At 44.6% G+C, this 15,034-nt stretch overlaps 1 long non-coding RNA gene across 1 annotated transcript in view; it reads right to left on the bottom strand.

Moving 5' to 3' along the window:
- LOC134757594 (uncharacterized) overlaps positions 1 to 6,133 on the bottom strand; it is a 28,434-nt gene extending 22,301 nt beyond the window's left edge. Inside the window, exon 1 of the long non-coding RNA XR_010131749.1 lies at positions 5,854 to 6,133. This is a non-coding gene — a long non-coding RNA (uncharacterized lncRNA). The remainder of the gene's footprint in view (positions 1 to 5,853) is intronic.
- Between the last annotated feature and the right edge of the window lie 8,901 nt (positions 6,134 to 15,034).

Genomic DNA, 15,034 nt, shown 5'->3' with positions numbered 1-15,034 from the left:
GAGTCTGAGCACATAAGCTGATAGAGTTCAGGGTGGTTAAAGGTAGAGTTTCTATGTGTATTACTGAACTTCCAGGCCCAAGGGAACAGGAAGTACACACATACAGTCTCACACATTTTGCATAAGCTCATAGATAGGTATAAAGACTTTAGTCTAAACATGTTTTAACAGTTCCAGTGCCCCAGGCTATAGTAACAGATGATAAAATAAAGTGTTCTGACCTATTGCAAATTGTTACCATCACCATCGGTAGACACCATCTGCAAGATCCATTCCAGTTGTGGATGATGCATTGCTTTACACCTTGTGTGTTACACCACGTGAGTTAACACAGTGGAGGCTAGTGTGCTATGGAGGAGGCCAGGCTGACACTGGCTGTGAGCTTTAACTGTATTGGTTGTTCCAGGAGCCACAATCTCTAGATGATGGGCCATTCCAGGTCCTGGAGCAGCTGGAGCTGGGAGAGCATGCAGAACTTTGCTCTCAGATCTCGTTCCATCTAGATAATGAAGCTGGCTGCAAAGTGCCTTCCCTGCACCTGAAGGTCTGCAGACCTTCCTGTTTTATTTGCATTTGTCTTTTAGATCACCGTGTGGATAAAAGGTACCCCAAAGGAAGACTCCAGATAGTTATCCTGGCCACTGCCCAGAACTATTCACTCCATCTGTTCCTCTGTTGAAACTCTTGAATTAGAGGTTTATTTAGGTTAACATGATTGTTTCCACAGAAATACAAACGCCTCAATAGGGTTATGAGACATTGGTCTAACTTCCCTTCTGACACCCAGGCAGCCAGGTTGAAATATGGAAATGTTGATGATACAGAAAGGGAGCTAGGTGGTAGGTGGGGACAAAAGGGCACAGCTTGAAGATTAAGGCAGCAGGGGAGCACTTTGACCCTAGGGGGCTGAAGAAAGCTGCACACAGAGATGTTTGAAGAGAGAGCAGTCCTCTTTGCCCCTCAGGTCTCAGATCCTCCCTCTCCCCCTCACTCTTAAAGGACACTTTGCCTTCCTTCACACAGAGAAAACCCATAAGAACTTCCTCAGTTTCCTGTTCCTAACTCCACCAACTCTCCAAAACAACCTGCAAGCACCCATCTTTCCACCATCCTTCCATCTGGGCTGAGTCCTCCTCCCATACTGGATCCCACCTGCTACTGCTCTCTCGGTGACCTTACTTTAGTTCTTTCCTGTTTGCCTCCAATATCTTCAGTTGCTTTATCTTTACTGCCTCCCTCCGTCTGTTCTGCCATCTAAGCAAACAAGCAAAAATGTCCTCTCCCTAAACTCCCGCTCCACTCTGGCATTGCCCCCTCTCTCAGCAAGGGTTTTGGAAGAGTCGTTTGCCTTGTGTGCTCTCCAGGTCCTCACCTTCCACTCTAGCTCCAACACACTTCATCTGCCTTCTGCCTGTTTTCCTGCTATGAAACTGCTCTTGCTCAAATCACCAGTGACGTTATGACGAAATGCAATGAAAACTTCCATTCTTGGCTTACGTGACCTCCCCAAAGCCCTGATACTGGTGACTTCTGCCTACTTCTTGACTCTCTATTTTCTTGGCTTCTTGGGTCCCATCCCCATCCACTCCCACTGTCTTCATACTGATGACTCCCATGTCTGTACTCTCCACCCAGATTTCCCTCCTGAGCTTCACATCCCTGTACCCAACTGTCTACAGGACAATCTACACCTCACAGACACATCAATCAACACCTCCAAAATGGAACCCATCACAGTGTCTCCCTACCCCACCAGCCCAATGCCTCATGTCCTGGGTACTTTGTGCAGGCTGCTTTCCAGCCTGAAAACATTCCTTTTCCCCTTGCCCCTCTGACCGCTTCATTGGGCTATTATCTCTTAAGCCTTAGGTTAGATGTTGCTTCTTCTAGGGAGCCTTTCTTGATTCACCAAATATAAGTCAGATGCTTCTGTAATCTCATAAGCTTTTGCTTGTAATTCTTTTTGTTGTTGTTGTTGAGACGGAGTCTCACTCTGTCACCCAGGCTGGAGTGCAGTGACGCCATCTCAGCTCACTGCAACCTCCACCTCCCAGGTTCAAGCAATTCTCGTGCCTCAGCCTCCCAAGTAGCTGGGATTACAGGTGTGTGCCACCACACCTGGCTACTTTTTTATCGTATTTTTAGTAGAGATGGGGTTTCACCATGTTGGACAGACTGGTCTTGAATTCCTGATCTCTGGTGATCTGCCCACCTTGGCCTCCCGAAATACTAGGATTACAGGCATGAGCTACCGTGCCTGGCCATAATTCTTTCTCTTTTAATTTTTTTTTGTTTCTTGTAATTCTTTATTAAATTGTCTCTTTCCCACTTAAATTATTTGCTCCTTAAGGGGAAGGATCTTTCAGTCTTTCTCATTACATCCTGTGGCCCAGCATAATATCTGGCACATAGGATACTCAATAAAAATGTGCTTATTTGACCCTGGGCAACATAGTGAGACCTCATCCCTACAAAAAATTAAAAAATTAGCCAAGCATGGTCAGCATGCACCTGTAGTCCCAGCTACTTGGGAGGCTGAGGCAGGATTGCTTGAACCCATGAGTTTGAGGCTGCAGTGAGCTATGACCTCATCACTGCTGTCCAGCCTGGGCAAGAGAGTGAGACTCTGTCTCTAAAATAAATTTAAAAAATTAAAGAAATATTTTAAAATGTATTTATTTGAAACATAAATAAATAAAACAACCTATTTTCAACACTCAGACATCCAGGAAAGGATGGGGGAACGCTGGGAAAGAGGTTTCATTCCCCTTCCTAGTCTTCTTTCCCACTGCAGATCCCTGTTCATGAGATACTGGCTTCATTCACTCAGGTGAACACCCTTTGCTCCACTATCCAACTTAATCACAGGCTGTGGAGCCTGTGTGTGTCCATCCTGGCACTTTTCTACCACGTTCAATGACTTTTTAAATGAGAAAACGTATTCTTAGTTCTTAACGCCAACTTGAAAATGGGCTTTTGTAATTATTTTTAAGTTGAGGACCATCTCTACCATATGTAAATATGGAGCACTCACTACAAATACATTCTAGGCTGGTTCTTCAAAGTAAAACAATTTTGCCACAGGATCGTTCTTTTTTTTTGTTTTGTTTTTGTTTTTGTTTTGAGATGGAGTTTCACTCTTGTTGCCCAGGCTGGAGTGCAATGGTGCAATCTTGGCTCACCGCAACCTCTGCCTCCCGGGTTCAAGCAATTCTCCTGCCTCAGCCTCTTGAGCAGCTGGGATTACAGGCATGCGCCACCACGCCCAGGTAATTTTGTATTTTTAGTACAGATGGGGTTTCTCCATGTTGGTCAGGCTGGTCGTGAACTCCCGACATCAGGTGATCCGCCCTCCTCGGCCTCCCAAAATGCTAGGATTACAGGTGTGAGCCACCGTGCCTGGCCACCACAGGATCATTCTTAAAAGCAATTTGCTTTACGTCTTAGTTGCTATTTTCTTTTTTGGAGTTTAGCTTTGCTAAAGAAAATGTTCAACTCCAATATGGCCATTTCAAAAATGTATTTTTAAAGTTCCAAGTGTTCAATAGCTTTTCCTTTTGCTTTGGCTGGTTATGAAGATTTTATAGGTCCAAATATGCATTTGATGCTTTAATTAACACTTGTGGCTAAATTATGGAAGAAAGAAAGTATTTCAACACATTTATAGGAGTGAGTCATATGATTTTCCCAACTGAAGCCACAACACCCTGCCCTGTATGACATCTGTTTGTCTCTTTCAAAAGGTTTAGAACAGAATTTTAACAGCAAATTTGAAAACAACATGGCTACATTTACCACCATGTTGGCAAAGAGACACTACATCAAAAGATGATGGCTGTTTTTGAGATCCTGTCAAGCTGTACATACTTTTTAAACCAATGATGCGGGAAGGGGAATATTCCGGCATCTCTTTTGCCAAAGAAAGGTATTCATTGTGAAAATAAGAGCAGTATAAAGAAAATAGGGTGAGTGGTGGGTGACTAGACAAATTATTGAATCTGTAACCATGGGCAAGATTCGCTCTTGACATCAAATGGACATTCTTCCCACAACAGAACTTTCAAGAACATGCCTCATCCCACTGCTCAGATAACCATGGACTGCTAGCCCCAACATTGAGGATGCTGTATGAGCACGTTTGGACTCTCTCTCATTTTTCATGCTCATTTTGCTAGGGCTTCCTCTTGACCTGAACTTGCTTTTCATCTTCACGTTGTTCTCTGTACTTCACGTTGTTCTCTGACAACTATATGGAAGCTGGGTCAGAGATGGGTACCCTGCCCTATTGCTCCATGTTCATGGGACTTCCCTCCTCCATCTGTGGATTCAGATCTGAGATTTCTCTTTAATCCATGCCACCCATCAATCGTGAAAAAGGACACCCTGTCCTGGTTATTCTATTGAGGAGCTTTTCCCCATCTTCTGTAGCCCCCCTGCACCATGACCAAGATATATTAAGTGTCCTATCAATATTTAAGATAGTGCTCAATGTTGTTCAGGGACTAGCAGTATTAGTCTCAGTCGAGAGTTTGTTAGAAATGAAAATTTTCAGGCCTCATGCTAAACTCACTGAATCAGGATTTCTGAGAGTTAAGGTCCAGAAGTCTGTGTTTTAACAAGTTCTCCAGGTGATTCCTATCTAGCATGAGACTTGCTGTCTCAACTTACCACTGTAGGAATGAAGTGGCAGTGATGGGAGAGTATCATGCTCCTTCCAGTTCTATGAAACCAAACACCCTGGCAGCAGGTTACAAGGTTCTCCTGGCCAGTAGGCAGCAATTCTGCCTGTGGTCCTAAACAGAACATTTTCTGAAATCAGCAGCAAGGATTAAGGGCTGCTTACCAGCTGAGAGGTCACTCTCGAAAGTCCAAAGTTTACATTCTCTTCTCCCACTGCACCCACTCCCCCATAAACACTTTGAGGCAGCCAGTCTGATCTCCTCGTTGCTTGCCAATGCTACACCCTCATCTTTGCCCTGCTCCTTTACGAATTCCTGGATGTGCAGGAATCTAGAACAGAACCACACCCCTTCCAAGGGTTGGCTCTATTTGTTGACAATGAACAAACAGCTATTGAGTGCCTGCTATGTGGAAGGTATCTGGAACTGTCCCCTCCCCATGAAATCTGCTTGCTCACTGCTGCCCGTTTTCATGTGGCATTCCTGTCTTGGTGATTGCCTGACCCACAGCATGTGCCTGGTCCCAGAACCTTCATAATAGCTGAGGCCCCTTTGCAGTCTCTGCTCTAGTGATTTTCAAATATTTTAGTAATATAACCATATTAGAACAGTTATACAGATAATTAGACAAAGCAGTATTTTATTAGTGCTAATACATTTTGAAGTTAAAATGAAGGTAAATTGTAGGCTAGTCACTGAGGTAATAAGGCTATTTTGTTGACCCCCAAAAAGTGAAGTTAGATGGATAAGAGGAGTCAGGTCTGCTTATTTCTGGAATGCTTCGTTGTGCAATACGGAGAAAATCCTTATTCAGATAACTAGTTGCACATGGTAACTGTTTTTTTCTTTCTATTTTTCAAAGATAGCTTTCCTTGCAACCTCAGATACTCTTCTATTAAACAGACGGCAGGACAACTTCATTCCAAGGTTTACCCACAAGTAGGTGTTTACACGGCATTATAATGAACACATTGGCAGTCTTCAGTGGGTTAAAATTTGGCCCATGTCATTTTTGATTATCTCCTATTTTTTTAACATTGTTGAAAAATTTTAAATCAAATTTAATCAAATAATGTCTGTGGAAACTCTAAAAAACCTTTGCAGCCCTTCGGGGATCCACAAAGCCCAGAATCACTTTACTGAGAGACCAAAACAGAGAGGCGAAGTCACTTACTCAGGTCCCATGGCTTTTTGGGGTCAGAGCCGGCTGCATCTCATGTCTCCTGCCTCCTTATGTTTATGTTTCACAGGGACATTCGAGCCCCCCATGTCGATTCCAAGTGCCTTTTGCTCAGGGCTGGATCCTCCAGAGCAGGAGCTCTGTTTATCCTGCTTAAATGAATTACGGAATGGAATTTCCCCAGAGCCATCTCCCATCCTCAGCGGGAGGGTGCTGGGCCGGGAGAGCAGGGCAAGAATGAAGATCCTGCTAAGCGACTCTGCCTCTTCCTGGTGTCTCACCACCGCCTGGCACACCCCATCCTCTGAAAATAATACTGCCTTCCTTTCAGCAGCCAGGGCTTGGCAGGCTTACAGAGCTCTCCTCGGATTCTCTTTCATCAGGCCTATTCCCAGAAAGCACTTGCTCATTTAGATGAACGGCTTCTGGCATGTGCTCACATTTAGCTAACAAAGATATCATTCTAGCAATGTGGAGGGCAGGGAGATGGGGGCAGAGAGATGGCGGGGGCTTGGCAGAAAAGCAAATCTATCGTGGCATCTGCAGATGGCCTCAGCTATCGTGGGCTGCAGCTCACAGACCCTTTCCCCTAGTAGCATGCTGTTTCGAGACCAGCCCCCTAGGGAGAAAACTTTAACAGGATGAGGGCAGAGGAGCCTTGGAGAAAATGGAACAGCTGTAGCTGGGTTACTGCTTAATGAAGGAAGGTTGGGAAACGTTTTCTCTACTTCAGCAGTTTGGCTTCTCTTTCTACCTCAGAGAACTGGCGGCAGCTCTTCCCTGCAGAAGTTGCTGCGGCCTGGTGATGGGGAATCTCCCTGTGTTTGCTCAGAGCTGAAATTCCACCCACTTCCAACCAACTTTGGAGACCGAACAGGTTTCAGGCGCATCTATCATCAGGAAAGAGAAATTCAGGCCCCAGATGGCTCACCCAGTAAGGTCCCTCAGGTCTCCTAGCAACTTGCTGAGCTTGGATCTTTCCAACTATTTTTGCAAGGTGAAATTTACTTTTAAAATATAAGGGGCCTGTCATTAAAACTGAAAGGACTGGAATACAGAGGTTTAGCTGACACTGATCCCTCTAATTGACCTACTTTATGAGGAAAACCAGCCTGGGACTGATTGTGATTTATTCTTTACTTCCTGTTAGAATTAAATGGATTGCTTTAATATTTTTGCCTTTTACAAAGAGATGTATTAAATCTCAGAAGCCTGCCTGCCATTATGCTCAGGCCTAATCTTTCTCATATAATCACCCCATAGAAGATACCACTGGTTGCTTCCCTACGGTCTGTTTCCTTCTTCCTTGTCAGAAGAAATGGTTGGCAACGTGCTCAGGAGAAAATATTCCCATCTCCAGATATTCCGACACATGACAGCAGCCATGCCACCCAGTTGTGGCCAATGATGTGAAAGCAAAGTCTAGGGGGTAGAGTTTCTTATGGAAATGGAAAAAATCAGATAATATGAACATTTTGCACATCCTCCTTTGATCTGTCCTCTTGACTGGAATGTAAACATGATGGTTGGTGGCAGAGCAGCCACCTTGCAACTGCAAGGAGAAAATCTTCAAAGAATGGTGGATCCGCAGCTTAAAGGGGTGTGAGTCCTTGCTGACTACCTTGATCAGTTGTAACAACCCTTTGACTGCCGGCCTCAACATTTCTTCTCAGCTGAGCAAAATAAAATCCATTTGGTTAAGTCTTTTGTATTGGGGTTTCTCTTAAATGCAGCTAAATGTGATCCTAACCAATACCTTTCCAAAACACAAAGTTCACATCACTTTAAGCCAAAGAATGCTCCTGCCCCGGAGGTAAACAGACAAGAATCTCCTTTCTCATTTCACAGCATGAGGAAGTTGAGACAGTGGAAAGTGGAAAGCATAACATACTCACCTCTTGCTGAATTAATTATACCTCTCAGCCCTTGACTTATCAAACTTCTCAGCAGCATTTGGGCGAGTGGCTACTTTCTCCTCCTTGAAACTTCTTCCTTCCTTACTTCTGTGTTACTACTTCTCCATGCTTCTCCCTCATCTTTTTGGCCCATTTTCGAGTCTCTCATGGGTCTCTCTTCTTCTGCCTGCCCCTTAAATGCAGATGTCACCAGTGTTCTCCCATAGTCCTTTGGGTAGTGATCTTATGTCTATCCACAACATTTACTGTCACTTAGAACTAGACACCAAAATGGTATCTATCGACATTGGGAAAAGATGTCTGAAGTGTACTGCTAAGAGAAAAACAGCTCATAAGATAAGATGTGCTGTTTGATCCCATTAATGCAAAATGGGAGAAAGAAAAAAATATGTATATGAAAAGAAATCTAAAAGGATCTACAAACAAGATGTTAACAGTGGATGGATAATGAAGTTAAGGATTTAAAATCTTTCATTCAAATGTCAGATTAACCTTTTAATCCACAAGGATGGAGAGGAAGTAGAAATTGCTTCAGTGGGTTTTCATGCATTTCCAAATTATTTTCTCATTTTTATTCTTGGTACTTTCTTGTCCTACAGACATTCATTTACTCAAGGAGTTCTTGTATGACTCTTATGTGCCAGGGGCTGTGTGAGACTCTGGAAACACAGCATTGTAAAAGCAAAGTCACTAACCCTAAGAATAAGGTGCTTTCATTTGAAATAACTGGGTATAGGTGGTTTCATTTTTAAATGGACAGAGAGAGGGTGTAATTTAAATGCTCACATTTAAGAGATTTTCCAGGTAGAACAACAATAGGTGTCATGCAGCAGCTCCGCTGTCATCTTTCCTGGCTGAGCACCAGACAGCACACCCAGACCTGGGCTGAAATTGCTCCTCCATGGCCCCTAAAGACTTTGCTGAACCAAGTGCTCTGCCTCCGGGATCTGCTAGACCTGTCATCTCTGGGCTCTGCATGAGTAACATCTCCAGGGTGTCTTCCAGCTTCTCTGATTAACTCTGAGCACTCCAAAGTGAAAAGTTTGGAAAAATATCAAAAACATCATACAAATACAAGAGACTCCTGTCATACAGCCTTGTTCCATTCAGGATCCTGACTACTCACCATTGTTCTCTTTCCCCTTGTTCAGCTCCAATTCCGAAAGACTGAGTGCTTGCAAAAATACTTAGGTGACATGTGCCAGCTCTTGCCTACACACAAAATTCAAACAGTGAGCAGCTGTGGGTGAGTAGCTCAGACTCCAAACCTATAAGCCCAATTGCAGCCGGGTCCTACCCTCTTATGACAGGGAAAGAGGCTGCTTCCTCTGTTCATGACCAACCCCTCCACTTGTTCTCTGGATTCTTGCTTCTTGCCTCTTTCCCAATCTCTCTTCCTTTCCCATATCTTCTACCTCTCTCTGTTCTTTCTCTTTGGCATTTAAATACACTAAAAGCTTCTTCCAATTGGGGAAACAGACGCCATGGATTGATTGTGTTATAAATTTTGCATGAGGATGGAGCTCCACACTGCATCCTGTGCATCTAACAAAGTGCTGGGCCTTCTAAGGGTTGTAGGCCATTAGGAGATGGCATCTTCACTGAAACCTGTTAGACATTCTGCAACATTTCTTTCAATTCTGAGCTCTCCCTTCAGTTACTGGGCCCCAGGCCCCTCCCTCGGTGGATAGGCATTGTTTCTCCAGAAAGACCTCAGATTCCTTGTGTGTAGAATGTTGTTGGTCTTCTGCCACTGAGCAGTTGCTGGCCGGGTAGAATGATGGTGGGGAAGGCCACAGCAAGGCACTGGGCCCAGCACACCGTTTAGCTACCTGGGTGTCTCCTGGAGCATGAATCTTCAAGACACACTGTCTCCATGCACCACCAGTCCTTCAATGGTGAGGTTCTGTGTATCTCGTTCCTTTATATGGGGACTACCTAAATGTGTGCTTTATGTTGAAAGAACTAGAACACATCCTCAGTGCGTCAGTGGGAAGTATTTGGAAAACTGACTGGAATTTTATAAAAGTTGTTTCCATTTTCCGAATATAAATGTCCATTAGCATTTTTCAACCATCCTTCAGAATTAAAGGACTAATTCTTCCACTTGAGTCAGTGTAAGGGAAATTTGATTCATTTCCCTAAAACTTCCCTCACTTACCTAGAAAGGTAGTTGCAACAGGGTTGAAATTCATCAGCTGTTGAACAGTGTAAAACCCCACATCTGAGGAGTGCCTCACTCAGGTGACCTTGGAACGTCCAAGTGAGCAGGTAGGTTGGAAAGTGGCCAAACCGCAGGGTTTTTAAGAATCTAGTATGACGTCAGTTTGCCAGGGGCTGTTGTCAATTCTCTTCTGAAAGCCAGAAGCTCTCTTAACTGTTGAGCCTCCCATCTGCCATCATCACGGGCTGTCCCACAAACAGCTTGCCTCGGCACGAGGCCGCCACCTTCCACTGAGACTTTTTGTGAATTTGGTTCCTGAGGTTGGCCGTAAGCTTTTTTTGAGGCACAGATGTTTTCTAAGGTGCTGGTGCTCATGCCCCAATTCCCTCATCGCCACAGGCCCACCCCTGTCTCTTCACCCACCCTATGCACCTCTTCTGGGCACCACTTCCCTTCCTCCCCCAACCCATGGTCTTGGCATATCCTGGCTAAGCTGAGCTGTTAATGTGTTGAATTGTGTTGAAAGTAAAAACAGAGGTCTGAGAAAACAATTAGCCCTGAAACACACCAGGAGAGGCCCAAGAGAAGACCCCTGCAGTCTGTTACAGAGAGAGGTGACAGCTCCAGGCAGCATGCTTGTTTATCCGTGTCTCGGGTGAGTGTGTGCGTGTGTGTGTGTCTGTGTGTGATCTCGTCCCCTTCCCTTCACCTTTGCCCAGATGTGAGCATGGGCTTTGTTAATAACAAGTGATTTTGACTTTTAAGGGTGTCATGTGTGCCTAACCTCTGGCGTATGTGTGTCTATGTTAAAAGGACACATGTCTGTGTCTGGTCACATACGTTATCTGGGCCCTCCCCTGTGCAGCTCTGTTGGTTAGGAAGGGAGAAAACCTCCCTGAATGATGTGTTGTGTGTGACTTTTCCTGTGAGCTCTTCTCACGCCTCCTCAGTCATCTCCCGCTTGCCATCTCTGGGCCATCCACTCCCTTCAGGATTTTTCTTTTCTGAATCAAACTGCCAAAGTCCGCTTTAATTTTGACTCCAACTTTGAGACTGACTTAAGTTTTAACAGTAAGAAACCCTTTTGGTGCTAGTACTCCCTAGCTCTTGTTTCCCAGATGAACATTTCTTGGGGCAGAAGGAAAAAAAAAAGAATTAGACTCCTTTTGCTAAATAGATGTGACATTCAAACCCAGAGTTAAATGGAATTTCTCGAACATTAGTAGGCTTGTGCAATGACCTATGAAGTCAAAGTCACTAAAGTTTTCAGATTAATTAGTTGCATGTAGTAACTTTAGTGCTCTAAAAGAAATGAAAGAAAGAAATAAATAAAACACTTTGCAATACTGGCTACCTATTAAGATTTACTAAGATTCTAGAGAAGTTTACTTTCCTCTGATGATATTGAGGGCTTTTCTTTGTAGGGAGCTGCTGGCAACTGAGGATTTTGCAAACAGAATTCAGAAGGGAGGGAAATACTTCATGATGGTGTGACTCTGAGCCAAGCATAGCATTCACTAAAAGGCTGCCCAGCCAGGTCAGCATCAAGACAGAGGGGTGGCATTTATGAAATCTGAAAACAGGGCCAGAGGGTTCCAACGCAATGGAGACAGACACTATTGCCAGTCTTTGCAAGTGACAGCCACCCTGCAAATATTAGGTGGCAAGTGGGATGCTCTAGAGCTGAAGTAGTAAGGATGTGAGGGAACATAAGAGTGGCTGAGAGTGTGGGACATTCCAGGAGAGGGTTAGGCAGGGTTTTTGGCAGAACCACAGGTCCTAACCCAGTCCTGCTGGTTTAGACAAGTGGAGTTTCTGTATAGGCTGGCCATCTGGGCTGGGAGAAAACAGAGAACAGAAACCTTAGCACAAAAGGGTTTCTGACCTAGAGGAGCTACAGAGCTGGGATCGGGGGGTGGGGCGTGTGGGGGCCCTGAAATGAGACACTGCCCAGTGGTCACAGCCTGGGTGGAACTGAAGAAGTCAGTTGGCCCTTGAATGGTTTTTCTTCCTGCCTGTCACACCAAGGGGATTCTCTTCCTATGTAACGTAATAAATTCCCCTATAATCTCAAGATGCAGGTAACAGCTTGGCCCTGGTGAGAAATGGCTGGCTTCATGTTTCCCCCAGTATGATTTCCTGTACATACAGCGAGGGGCCCTGCCCACTCTCCTGCAGAGCTCGGGAGCTGAGCCTAGAAGGGAAAAACAAGGCTGATTCATGTTTGTGATTAACTTCTCACCTAACGCTGTAATCCCATACATGGAACTGGCCTGGCTTGTCACTGCTTGGCTGGGAACTGGGTTGTTGGAAGAAGGGTAGGTGGCCGCAGATTCTGCACCAACACTGCCAATGCCACCCTTGCCACCCTCTGTGGGCGGTGCCTCCAATCCCCTTGCTTTGGGACGCCTTTTTCTGTCTTTCCCCCTGTGTGGCCCCATGGCATTTTATTTGCACCTCTTTCATGGCGTTTGCCTTTTCTTCACTTGCAGTTATTGATGAACTCCCTGAGGCGATGGAGGGGGGGCGGGGGTGCGGCGCAACCATGTTCTCCTTCTCTTTAAACCTTCTCAAGTGCCAAGCCCAATGCCAGGCCCAGGTTTAGTGCTCAGCAAATCACAGTGAAACGAACTGAACAGCAGAGGATGACCTCCCTGGAACAACTGCCCTGGATAAAAAAGAAGCCCAAATCAAATTCCAGCCCCTGACCGGCAGGGCAGATGCGACCTCCCTCTGCTTTTCTCGACAATAATCCTGGCCCCTTGTTATGATAAACTACTTGCTCCTTGCTTGGCAGTACATTCAGGAACTGGACTGCTGCCAGTGAAAACACAGGAGTGATGGTAGGACTATTGAAATAAATTAATGGCCTATGACAAATACAGGAAAAACAGTGCTGGTTAATAAGCTCAAACGCCAACGAAATCACATGTTATTTAAGAGGAGGAGGAGTTTTTACATAAATGTGTGTGATTTTAAGTAATAAGAATGATTTTTAAAAACCCAAGTAATTCATAACCTTTTTAGCCAAGTAAATGCTAGCCCTTTAAAGTTGATATCAATACTTTGGGAAGCTGCAATTGCCTAAAACAACTATACTATTCTTTTTGGCATCCTTCAGGGCTGGTTCAGGAGGAAAATTAAATCTATTACTTGACAATTATGCTTTTTGGTTTAAGTCCCAAATGGTATCACCCAATATGATTACTGCCCTGACCCACCAGATTTGGCTCTAAACTATTTTTGATAGTTTCCAAAAATCAGATGCACCCTCAATTAAACCAAATCTTTGCTATTCCTCAGGCATGCAAAAGAAGGTACTGTAAATTCTGGAGTTCCAAAGAGAGATTCCAAAACTGTTTCATGAACAAGAAAACTGTCAGTGTCGACCTCGCAGGTGACCACCGCAAATATGCAAGTTCGGATTTCTTTGTTTGAAGATCTGTCATGTCATCTTAGAATCAGTGTTCATAGTTGCTCATTCTGGGCAGACTGTCGTCAGGTTCGGTTTGCACAAAACAGTTGACCCGAATCAAGGAATTTAAACTTTGAATACTAGACCAGCTATGACATTTGGATCAGTGGGAGCCTTTGCAAATCAATATGAAAACTCGAGCAGCCCACACGGGTGTTTCACCAGCTGGCCACCCTGCAGGAGGCACATGCAGTGAAATAACTAAAAGCAGCCTCCTTTACTTCTAACCCGGCATAAATCACTCTGGTTCGATTTCAAGGGGGTGGGATGTGCAGGAGTGCCTGCGTCAAGCCCCAGCGCTAAGTGGCTAATCGAGACCCTTGGTCTTCTCAATGTGGTATTTAGGGCTGGTTTACTTTCCTGATGGTAGAATGCTATGATCCACGTACAGAAGAGAGTAAACACACTCCAAGCACTAACTTCATGCTTCATGCAAATTGAGCCCCAAAGAGGCCTGGGTGGTAGAGGAAAAGCTCTGCTATGCTGCACCTTGGGAAAAATGAGCTGGTCAGAAATCTGTTATCCAAGATCTAATTCATGTTATCCCAGTAGGTCTATCCCCTTTTTCTCTCTCTTCCTCACCCTTCTAGGAACTATAAGTGAATGCAAGAGCAGTAATTGACTGTGTAAATTAACCCATTTGTTTGTGAAGCTAAAGATCTACTTCCTCCACCCCCACCTAAGACAGTGGGAATAGTAACTCCCAGTTCCCCCACAACCCTAGGGCACCTCCAACCTGTAAAACTCACCTGCTCTGTCACTGTCAGCTTCTGGGGTCTACTTCCTAGACTGAAGGCAATACTGGAAACGTCAGATTCAAGGGCTTTCAGGTCAGTAAAACTCCAGCTGGCATGGCTTCCACCATCTCATTAATGAAGAACAAACACACACTAACACTCCTTGGGAAAAGTGCCTGCTGGCTTCCTTCCCTTATTACTGGGAATAAATCAGCAGAGATCCACAGAAAGGGGAAGGCTAGGAGGAGAAGATCTCCAAGACATGATCTACACCCAAAGGCATCCTTGACCATAATACCATAAAGGGATATCAAAAAGAGCTAACACTTTTTGAAACCCAGGTGGCCCCTGACCTAAGCTATAACATCCCCAGGTATAGGCAGGTCTGGGTCAGCTATCCTATTGCCCACTGTTCTTCAAAAGATGTTACTGAGATTCTTACTCAGTGTGCGGGGGTCCACAGATTGGTGGGAAGTGGGTGAAAGTGTGACCTTCCAGGGACTTCCATTCCACTTGGGATGATTAAGAACATAGATTCTGAAGCCAGACTACCTGAGTTTGATTCTGGGCCCTACCACTTACTAACTGTGTGACTTTGGGCAACCTACGTAACACTTCTGTGTCTCAATTTCCATTTCTGTAGAAAGGTTATAATAATAGTACCTTCCATGTAGGGTCACTGTGAAGATTGATGAGATTAAATATATATCTAGGCCTAGAACAGTGTTGGACAGATAGACTGTGCTATATGAGGGTTAGCTGTAAGGATTTGGAGAAATACATTATATGTCAAAAGTCATGTCCAGTTAGAACAAAGCCATATACAAGAATGCACAGGAAGAATACTTTGGAATTAGACAAAAAAGAGAAATCCATGGGATTG

This window comes from Gorilla gorilla, chromosome 19 (assembly GCF_029281585.2).
Source record: "Gorilla gorilla gorilla isolate KB3781 chromosome 19, NHGRI_mGorGor1-v2.1_pri, whole genome shotgun sequence".
In the NCBI taxonomy this organism is placed as follows: domain Eukaryota; kingdom Metazoa; phylum Chordata; class Mammalia; order Primates; family Hominidae; genus Gorilla; species Gorilla gorilla.
Note: the sequence above shows the minus strand (reverse complement) of the source record. Positions and strands in the feature narration are given on the sequence as shown.